This window comes from Python bivittatus, unplaced genomic scaffold (assembly GCF_059951505.1).
Source record: "Python bivittatus isolate LINGU-HERP-01145 unplaced genomic scaffold, Pbiv_v1 ctg000080_np1212, whole genome shotgun sequence".
Taxonomy (NCBI): domain Eukaryota; kingdom Metazoa; phylum Chordata; class Lepidosauria; order Squamata; family Pythonidae; genus Python; species Python bivittatus.
Window position 1 is genome coordinate 89,785,496 of NW_028277035.1, and position 11,839 is coordinate 89,797,334.

The following is an 11,839-nucleotide window of genomic DNA, read 5'->3' on the forward strand; positions in this document are numbered from 1 at the left end:
CACCATTGTACGGTACCATAGTTATGCACAGAGAGTGCCATCTTATACACATCTACACAATCGTAAGTCAGCCCCGTTGAGTTAACCAGAATTTACTCACTGATAAGTGTTTGTAATGTTGTAGCTCAATAACACCCAAAGAAATCCTTCTTTCAGATTCTAGGATTATCCACTCACATCAACATGAATAATTCATCAAAATTTAACAAGGAGCAACTTTATATTTGGAAGTTTGATATCAGAATCCCTGACTCTATTCACACCTTACACCAAGACATAATGTGGTTTGCTTTCGACTTAGAGGATTTTCCCACAAGCACCCACCTGCACAGCCATTTGGTGGTGTGGTCAAAGGCACCAGGCTAGAAACTGGGAGATGGTGAGTTCTAGTCCCACCTTAGGCACGAATCCAGCTAGGTGACCTTGGGCCAGTCCCTCTCTCTCAGCCCTAGGAAGAAGGGCAAATCACTCCTGAAATCTTGCCAAGAAAACTGCAGGGATTAGTCCAGGCAGTTGCCAGGAGAAAAACTGACTCAAAGACACACACAAACCTATCACTATCCCAAACGTGCCCTGGCAACATTTTTTTCTCCCACATCCCAATAACATTTCCTTAATTCTGTCCACAGCCCATGAATAAAGAAATATCAATTCACCTTAGATGTATCAATGTTAAAATAGTATTTTCGCCCTTATTCTAGCATCCTTGAAGAGCTGTTTAAAGTATCTGTTATGCTTTGCTCCCACTGCACTGGAGGCAAAAGTCAGTGAACAGAAAAAGTTGTGATGTTGCCACTGCCCTCTTGTCCCTTGGTGTTGCTTTTCTGCTGTTAATTCTCTAAAGCAGTGTTGTTCAACCTTGGCAACGTTAAGATGCGTGGACTTCAACTCCCAGAATTCCCCAGCCAGCATGGCTGGCTGGGGAATTCTGGGAATTGAAGTCCACGCATCTTAACATTGCCAAGGTTGAGAAACACTGCTCTAAAGCATCGGATGCAACAGGTCAATCAGAACTGAGCAATAGCACTAGTCTATTCAGCTGGCAGCAAGTGCTTTAACTCTACCGTACAACTTTTCTCATATAGGCAAGGCTGAAATAGCAGAATTATGAAATGAGAGGACCAGCTCTCTCTGCCATTGCCTTCCAAACAGAGCAGAGAGAAATCAGAATGTTGACATTCCTATATCAAGAAAGGAAAGAAGGGGAGAGACATCTTAACTAAAATTGCTGCTTGTGACTTAGCACCCTTCTCGGCTCCTCCCTCCTTCCCTCTCTCTTTCTCAAAACTTTATTCAACTCAGGTTATGACAGAATGGGGTATTGGAAGAAGAACATAGGAAGGAGGTTAGGGATGACAGAGAGAATCCTGCAACTAGACCTGACCAGTTTTGCAACACTACCGTAATTGAGGGATGTTTTTTCCACTGGCTGGTTATATGCAGAAGAGGGGCTGTACAGCAATGCTTTGCCAACTGCACGGTGTGCATGCAAAACCCAGGCCACCACCATGCATGCCTACATAACAACAGATGCAACCGGATGCAGTACCAGTCAGCAAGAGGAGAGGCAAATCTCATTGTTTTCTGCCACTCAGTACTGAGTGGATAACACTTTTAACACAGCAGCGAGAAAAGGCCCTTGGTGCATTGTGCAAACTCAGCAATTCCTTCTTTCTTTCTTTATTTTACCAAATTTCTCCCCCGCCCATCTCCCCCCAATGGGGGACTCTGGGGGACTTACAAAAAACATGAAAACCATAAATATATATAAAATATATAATACATCTAAAATTTAAAAACAGTACAATACTCACAAAGGAAAATCCAAGAAGATGGAAAATCGGGCTGAGGACAGCCGGCCACTATGGGGCTAGCCATTCCCCTGCTTGAAGTGTTCCCTCCCCATCCCAGGCCAAGTGACAGTCCATCCCGAAAAGATGATAAATCCTGGGGGGAGGGAGAGGGGTCAAAACCGCAACACCCCCCAATACAGCAGCAATGACCGGCGTTTGCTGGCGGCCACCATCTTGGAAAGTAAGATGTTTATGTTTACCCAATTATAAAGCATGGTTTATTTTATTAGTTAAAGGTAGGTCTCTAGGCAATCATCATGGCTGACATAATTGACGTATGAACGATGTGGATGGCGTCTATGCAGGATTAATTCTTGCACCACAGAAGAAAATTGAAGCAAGAGCACAGGAAAGAAAAAAAATATGTAAGGATTGTGAAAAGGAGGAGTGGAAGAACAACCCAAATTCAGTTTTAAATTTGGAGGGAAAACATTGAGAGAACCAAAAGCGAAAGAGAAATGTTAAAAAAAGAGAAAGGATCAAAGACTGAGACTATCTAGAGAACAGATATGAGAATGAAAAGATACCAGTGTTGAAAGTATGGATCCTATAACACTGAACTTTAAAACATTGATTTTGAAAATAGAAGCCGCTAGTCTGGATGGATTAGTTTGGAAAGAAACAGGATACAATTTCTTTACCATAGAGTACAAAGCTGTGGATATTTTATGTATTTTCTCTCATTGCAGAAGACCAAAAGAGATCATAAAAATTGGAAAAACATAATCATTTAATATGAAGATAAAATATCATATATGAAAAACAAAAGTATCTGAGTTATCCAGAAACCAAAAACAGTATTTATCTAAGATTCTTTGTTTCTCTTAATGGGCCTTGATATCTCTCTGATAAGATTAAAGGATTTGTAGACAAAAGCAACTTAGAACATTGCATCGGTCATCCACATGATGCAACGGGGAAGTAGAGAGGAACATAAACATTCTTTAAATGATTCTCAAGAAGATAAATGCTTTTTATTTAGCAATCCCATCATATAGTCCTTCAGTTTCAGGGCCCCCTGCATCAGAACTATTAATGGGACATTAACTGCAGACTCCCTTATGAATGGAAGCTTCTCAGCTAATTGCCCTGTGGCCTGATTTGCAAGAGTTTCACAGATAGGATGAGTGCAAAGGAACCAGCAATAGCAGTTTAATTTCAGTGCTGGAGGTAGGCATAGTACCACAGCTGTCTTCAGAATTCCCAGGAATATGGAATCGTGCAAGGCAAGGCAACATTATTCCATCTTGCAACAGAAGGATCGCTTTACGGAAGATGGGTCCCCATTTACACGTCTCCTTTTGCGTAGGGAAAAAAGCCAGCAAAAATGTAGTCTCTTCCCTTCCAGACCTCCTCAAAGATTTATCTTTAAAAATGTTATTAATAACTTGTCAAGAAAGGCCCACTATTTAGCTTAAAGTGGTAGATGTGTTGAAAGTCAGGGTAGCAGTAAAGGAAGGAGGGTGTAGTACGTAGCTTATGGATCCTCACCTGTTAATACAGGAGTGCCTGGCTTTCCTCAGCTCAAGGGCTGGGTCATGTTTTCTGCAGGATTATACTCCCCCAAAATGGATGGAGCCAAAGTTCAGGTTTGGGAGGAGCTGGAGCTTTTAAAATGGGAAATGGCTTAAGTAGCTGCAAGACCGAAGGCATCTAGGTTGACCCTTAAATTCCACCCAACTGCAAAGCAGCTGGAAAGTTTGGGACCCATCTACTCTGAGGAGATTTGGAGACTATAAAAACAATAATGCTGGGCCATATATGGGCTTCTGCCCATATTTTTTTTTTGCAGCTTGGAGTTAATAAGACAGAATTCAGTAAAGGAGAGGCTATGTGGTGGTTAAGGCACCAGGCTAGAAACCAGGAGGCCGTGAGATCTAGTCCTGCCTTCAGCACAAAGCTTTCTGTGTGACTTTGGGCCAGCCATTTTCTCTTAGCCCTAGGAAGAAGAAGGAGGAGACAAGGGCAAACCACTTCTTGTCCAGGCAGTTGCCAAGAATCAAGACTGACTCGAAGGTACATATTTCCTTGACCTCTCCAGGGATAGTCCTCAACTTTAAAATGGTGGTTGATCCCTCCCTGCTCTCTCTACAAACCCACTCAAGTCTCTTTGTTATCAGGAATCCAACTGCTTTTTTTTTTTGGTAGAAAACCACCAGAAAGAGAAATATTTATTACCGTTCATAAGTAAGACCATGGGAAACACAGAGCAATTATTTCTGCTCCATCTCCTTCGGTACAGGCACAGTTGAATATTGAGACTATGCCAGTGATCATGCCAACGGTTGAGCAGTATCTGAAGCTTCTCTTTCCATCAGGGTCCAACTCCCACCAGGGGAAGAGACCTGTGTGGCCAGTCCCCCTGGCGAAGGAGCAGTCACAGATGTTTCTGAAAGAGGAGCTGGGGTGTTTTCACAAGGAGCAGGGATGGGATTTGGGTGGAGAAGGAAGCCCTTCTAATAGCTTGAAGAAGTAGGTCCAGCCCTCTTAGGTATCTTTATCTGTGTGTTTATGTTCTTTCTTTTTTTGCATAATTTGAACAGGATCCTGCAAAAAACGTATAGAAAATTAAAATATCATTTATTTAGTCACATTTCTGTGCCACCTGCCAAGGGGACCTTGAGTGACATTAGATATCACCAGTATACTTCAACAGGTTGTGTGCTATTTGGGGCAGTTTCTCTTCTTCCACCCTGTAAAAATCCAGCTCTCTGGCAGAAGCATCTGCAGGGAGGTCAATATGATGGCTGTCACTCTATGATCAAATCCCACCTCCTCAATTTTTTATGGATATAATGATGCCTGTTTAAAAAGGGCTTTGTGCAATTGCAGCCACCATCTTGACTTTTTTGACCTACCCATGGGTGCCCATGCTTTCCTGCTACCGAGGCATAAAAACTGGACTCTTCACCAGAATGTAGAAAATGCTTATGGAGCAACAAAATATTTTGCTACTTCTCTGTTTTCATTGATATAGGAATCCAACTGGTGCTCCCCAGCAGAGACATGGAGACAGCACTACCTGTTGAACTGATTCTTTGCACAGCCGTTCTGATGAGGAATCCCTGCCAGAGAAGAAACAAATGAAACCCTGACCACCTCAGCTTTCTCCTTGCTTCACGAGGCCTGGTGCAGCCATGTCATCCTTATTTCAACGCCAATGGTTTCCATAGCAACTATTACTCCTGGTTGCCATACATTCTTCCAGCCCGGACTCCCTTGTTGCCATAGCAATGGAAAGACATGGGGGAGGAGAATAGGCTTCATCACTCTTGGTGGAAGAATGATGCAGTTATTGATGAGATGAGATGGGCAATAAAAACAACAATTTCCAGCTGGATATTGCAAAGAAAATTGGAGAGAAGAGGAATTCCAGGCTAATCTGGTCGAATGAAGTTGTTTATTGAAGAAAAAGTGGTTTCTGTTTACAGCGCAAAAGTGGCCTTGCCCTAAAATTTGGAAGGTGGGAAGAAAAATAGCAGTGATGATGGACAAATAACAGAAAGAAGAATGATATGATCTCCTCATCGTGGCAGCTGAAGGCAGAAGGATCACACTGACACACTGGCACAAAATTAATAGCAAAGTTAATAACGGACAAGCCAAGCAATGCTTTTCTAGTAGCAAGTTTCCCCATTCTGTCCCCTGTCACGAAAGAGAAATTCAGAAACCAAGGTAAATTCAAGGGTTGCTTTATTTTGCAAAGCAACCGCTGTAAAATGCTTCCTTGTGAGTAAGCCAGCTTCTTTTGCTTCTTCATACATACGGGGAGGGGGGCAGGTTAGTGTTAGTGTTATGACTGGGTATTTGTGCTGTCACTCAGAGAATGGGGAGAGAGGGCACTGCCTCCCATGTTATCTTCTGGGGGAGCAGGAGCTGAAGAAAGAGGACCTGAGCAGGGTTGGAAGAAGGGTGGGTCTGAATGCTTCAAGTCTGAGCCCAAGGAAGTCATCCAACCATCCAACTCACAGAGCTAGGAATAGATATTTATTGCCAAGAAAAGCAAGCATTAGCAGTCTATCAATACTGTGTAAAATATATGTTGGTAAAAGCCATCCTGCTGTGTAGGAGCAGGCTTCGAAGAAGCTAACTCAAATTATTTACAATGCAGTGTGTTAAAAGGTAAAGTTGTGAAAAATGACAGTGCTGCTCTGTATTTTCCTTATGTTCTACCCGACAATGATATTTCATTCCTACATGCACGCACACACACACACACACAGAGCCAGCATGGTGCAGTGGTGAAAGTGTTGGATTAGAAATGGGGAGATCCAGCTTCCGCTCCTTCTTTGGCACCGAACAGGATGTTAAGATATCTTAGAATCAAATATGTCAGATTGATCACCAAATTGGGAAAAGGTTTGGTGGTGGCAGCAAAACCCATCAATCTGTTAAAGATCTCCACAGAGTATTGTGATTAAGCTTCAGTGCTGGAAACGATAAACAGAAAGAAAACATAATGGCTAAGTCTGGATTTAGCAGCAACTAGCTACCAAGAAGAAGAAAAAAGCATATTTAGTTATTTATTTTGGAGAGGGGTGGACTTTCAGTAGGAGCCCTTGTGTAGTGGCCCTGCAGAAGATTAGTGAGGAGACAGTAACATGGACCTGTTTCTCCTTAGTTCATAGAAATTTATATTCCCATGTAATGGTTGAATATCTAATACAGAATTAAGCAAGCATTTATTTTATGTAAAGCAAACATTTGGGACACCTGTGTAGAGTGATCTTCCTCATCTTCAGTAGAAAACCTTGAGATGGTCTCATGGCCACTTGATATAAACAAAGGCTCTTTAAGGGTCTCATCCTTGGCAAAGCATTTCAAGAACAAAAACACATGAACTTATCTTCCTTGCCCTTGGCAAAATCAGGTGAGAGGAAGTCACTGAAAATAAGTGTGATTAATTATAGTTTGGAGTCTATATAAGCTAGTTTGAAGCCCTCCGGAGATGGAACTTTGATGAAGACCTAACTGGGAGGATTCTGCATCTTTGATGGCTTTGAAGTAGGCCCACTTGCCATCATCTTTACGGAGTTTCCTGATTGGCAGAAGAGGTATAAATTCTTTCTTTTTCTTTTTGTTAGGGTGGTTAGTTGTTTCAGCTAGAGCTGAACCTTGGGGCCAAAAAGAGGTGTCTCAGATGGCCAGCCAGAAGTGCAAAACCTATTGATAGATTTCCTCTTCATTACTTTAACACAGGGTTCCTCAACCTTGGCCACTTGAAGATGTGTGGACTTCAATTCATGGGCTGGCTGGGGAATTCTGGGAATTGAACTCCACACATCTTCAAGTGGCCAAGGTTGAGGAACACTGCTTTAACATGTTGTAGCATAGCTGAGGAAGGCAATAGTAATGAGAAGAGGTTCAGGTGAGCCGCTGCATTTTTCTCTACGCTTTTCTGTATGAAATTGTTTTTCTTTTGTATTTCTGTTTATAGCATGGCCAAGGAACACCATAGCCCAGTGTTTCTCAACCTTGGCAACTTTAAGAGGTGTGGACTTAAGTCCCAGAATTCCCCAGCCAGCATGCATGGGAGTTGATGTCCACACCTCTTAAAGTTGCCAAGGTTGAGAAACACTGCCATAGACTTTAATAACAAGCTTCTGCACTCTCCCCCTTTGCTTACTTCTTAAAATTAACTGTTTTCTCATGCACATTATGTCAAGAACTTTGTCTCTCTTTGCCTTGCTAGGGCCAGCCTTGCTAGGGCCAGCCATCTAGTGGGGAGGGTGTGATGAGTCAGCTGATACTGTCTCACATAAACTTTTGATAACTACTACTTCTGGAGGACGGGTGTAAACCATCTCTTTAAGCAGTGGTGGAACCACCACTCCTCTCAAGGATGAATTCACCACCGCTAGGATCCAACTGCATGTCCCCAGAAGCCTTCTTTAACCAGGAGGGACATGGGTTCAGTAAGCAGGTGGCTGAACTAACAGCTCCAAGAACCGCATCCACTTCATCAGGACCAACAGGATCAAAGTCATCCCTGATAACCAGGCCAGACTGAGCCTCAGTCATCTTTACGGGTTCTACCTCAAGGCCGGAGTCCAGCTTGGAGCATATCCAAGTGACAGAGGCCAACAATATTCCTCAGAGTAGACCTTGAAAAAACCCCTTAAGCTTCACCCTCCCTCCCCAGAGCAGCAGAGTCACTTCTTCAGCAGGAAGGGCCTGAAACTGGTGGGGTACCATTTGTGATCCATTGTCACTATTCTGGAATATCTGTTCTCACAAAGCCTTCTCTCAGTACAGCTGTGGTATGCAAGGTTATTATTGTTACCTAGACACTAGGTAAAATCTACTAGGTACTAAATACCTAGACACTAGGTAATCTACTAGGTATTAGGTACCTAGACATTAAGTAAAATCTACCTGCTACAGTATGTAGTACCTACAACATGAAACAGTATAAAGGATGTGCTATATCTTACGTGACAGTTGTTTGTTCAAAACTTTGCCCTTTGTTAGACTGCTTGGTTGGTCCAAGTTGTACTGTAATGAAGACTATGAAATTGTGCTTTATAACTCAGACCATGTACAACCCTCTTGTTTGATTCTTATATTTGTTTTCTAATATTGTAATCCATTTCTAAATTTATCCTGTTCCATAGCAATTATTTCTGTCATGCTTTTTATACAGGAGAGTTCTCTCTTGGACGTTACTGGAAACCCCTGATTAAGCCTATCGAGACATGAGTTTGTCAGTTTGAATTGCCTTCCTTGAAAACTTCTCTTATCCCCCTAGATATCCATGTTTTGGTGAAACTTGCTTGGTCTTCAGGCAGCTGGCAAGAAAATGCTGTATCCTGCTGTGAGAGCTTAGGATGTTGCTCTGTAACTATCCTCAAAAGATAAAATTAGTGATATGTTTGAAGGAAATTAAGTCTCCTTCAAATCATCCCCAACTCCTGGTGACTTCAAAGGCCCATACGTGTAGCTTTCTTGGAACACTGCAACAGTGCTTGGTCATTATCTTGTTTCAGGGTGTTTATTCAACTTTCCAGTCTAGTCTACAGCTCTGGAAGTGTCTGATGGTTTCCCATCCAAGTAGTAACCTGGTTGATCTTAGCTAGCTTCAGAGCCCAGAGAAGACCAACCATGTGCTGCCACCTGCTGAGACAGTTAGTCTGGACAACTAAGTCTGTGCTTTGTTGTGTTGTAAAAAGCATCTGAGTTCTCTGTGAATGAGTCTTTAATAGATGTAGTAAATGGAAACATTAGCTACTATTGCCCAGGATGTATTGAAATGTGAAGGTAATCAGGGAAGAGAAGGAAGGAGTCACTTATAGCAAAGAAGAACCCACAAAATACAGAAGCTAACCCAGGGAGTTAGCTGGGGATTGAGAATTTCTATAAGGACTAAGTAGATAATATAGTTATTAATTTTTTATTCAATTTCTAAAGCAGATTGCTTGCCAAGCAAAACTGAGCAGCTTAATGAGGGTTAAAATCAACAGATAACGAAAAATAAGTATCATAGCAATAAAAGCATCAGAGTCAGGGACAGAAAGAAACTAACAATTGTTAGAAATAATTGAAGATTGTTGTTTAGCTGAACATCTCAAGCCATTTTATAAAGAACAGAATGGGGGAGCAGCCTTACCTCTCGCCTCTTAAGGAGAATCAAGGAAAGTCTGGAAAAAGGGCTTGTCCTTTTTTATAAATGAATTCCTTAGGCAAGAGATGTCTGCAAGGGGGTCAAAAAATCAAGATGGTGGCCACAAGTATGCGATCAAACTACCTCCCCTTTTTTATGTGTATCAGGACCACATAGTTGTGGTCACTATCTTGACTTTTTTGACCCTCTCCTTGCAGATATCCCTGCCCTTAGGCATGGATTCTCCAGTATTCAAGCTGAGGTTGATTAATTATAATTAGTCTTACAAGTACCTGTATCCCTACATCTGGAATATTTGAGAAAGGGATAGACTTGTAGAACCATCAGGCTGAAAGAGAACATCTAAGCCAGTGTTTCTCAACCTTGGCAACTTGAAGACATGTGGATTTCAACTCCCAGAATTCTCTAGCCAGCATGGCATGGCTGGCTGGAGAATTCTGGGAGTTGAAGTCCACACATCTTCAAATTGCCAAGGTTGAGAAACACTGATCTAAGCCATCAGGTTTGAACCTTCTGCTCAAAGGAAGAACCCAGGTTAAAGCATCCCATTGAGCTACTGAATGGGGTCCTCTGCTTCTCTGGGTAAATGGTTTGACTGCCAAACTGCTCTTACTGTTACAATTTTTTTTTTCTAACATTCAATTAGGATTTCCTTTCCTGGACTCGATTCTAAGACAAATCATGGCCTCCTGTGACATTGTTCAGGTATTGTAAGAATGCATTCATATTCATCTTCATTCATCTCAAGGCTAAACTTTCCCAGTTCCTCCCAACTGGCTTCATAGGAACACTCAACCATTTTCACTGCCTGACTCTGGATGCATCTTGGTTTGTCTTCTTAAATTGTGGTGCCCAAAGAGAACACAGTACTCAAAGTGGATTTTGACCAACTTGTCCTATTTGGTACAACTGGAGGTTCTGGTCTCATTGGCAAAAGTAGAGTTGAGTGTGAAGCACTGTGTGAAGAATATTAGCTTGGAAGAGGCAGAAGGCCTAGTTAGGACTTATCCTCCTAGTGATCTGAATCATATGGATATAGGTTTTATTTGACGATTTTGCTTCCTGATATTGTATCTTCATCAGCTTTGCTCACCCATTGTCACTGTCTTACATTAAAGCATTAAAGTTTCCTTTCCTCATCAGTTAACATTTGGAGTCACTTCTTGGTGGTTGATGAAGGGAAAAAGAGCAGATTCAGGCTTAAACAATGGTTGCATGTCAGGGAAGCAATTATAGGATAGGAAAATCACTACAGAGCAGGAACAGCAATTATTTTAGATTATTATGTTTGGATTTGCTCCATTAGTTTTGTGTTCTTTTTTCATATGTTTAAAATGTTATTATTTTTATGATGAAATATAACAACCAAAATGTAATACATAATAAAAATGATAACAGTAATAACTGTGACAGTACAATCAAGGAAATTAATACATAATAGTGATTCAGTGTACTAAAGTATAGAAAAAAGGGAGATCCATATACAGTATTATTAATATAGAACTAGGTCAATCTTTTAACATATTACTGAATCCAGACTACAGTGAAACATATTGCTCCATTTTCTCATTTTTACAATAAAAGCACATTTCAAAAATCAATAAGGAACACTTCTCTTGGATCTAGCCTTTAATATTACAATATGCATTTCTTTCTAGTTATGTAGTATAAATGCTGAATCCAGGATTGACAGTCAGAATCCATCATAAAATGTAAATTCCCTATTTTGGGAGTAACTACTATTTAACTACTATTTTTCCCCAGAGGTATTCTGTGCTCATCATATCTTGCAATGCAAGCACGAACGGGTACTTGAGTTGTGATGTCATCATACACATTTCATCATTCTGGCATCATTGTAGTGTCTAGAGATGCCTATTACACCTTCTGTATCCTTCATGGGCTTCTAGCTGGCCTGGAGGGCTGGGAGCTCAAGGGGAAGGGTTAGTGGGTGTGATCCAGGGAGAAAGGGGTCACCCTGACACAAACTCATTCGTTATGTTTTGGAGTGAAAGTTGCAAAGAGAGAGTTTGTCTTATAATTGTAGGTTTTCCCCTCCCCATGACCTTGAGCAATACTGCTCAGTTACGGATATAGATTATGAGGGGCAGTAAATGTAGAGCAGGTATTCTGACTTTCTGTTCCCAAGCACGCCATGGTGGGAGCTGTGACCGTGTGACTGACGACAGCAGCAGATCCAGCTGGCTTGCTCCTGCTTCTGCCTTTCAGGATATTAAGACTGGAGAATAATCTCCAAATAAAATGGAAGAGCTTTCCATGTTTGTTTATGAGCTTTCTGTCTCACTTTCCAGAGGAGCTCAAGACAGAAAACTGGTTTTTATTCCTATCTTCCCAGTAACCCTAT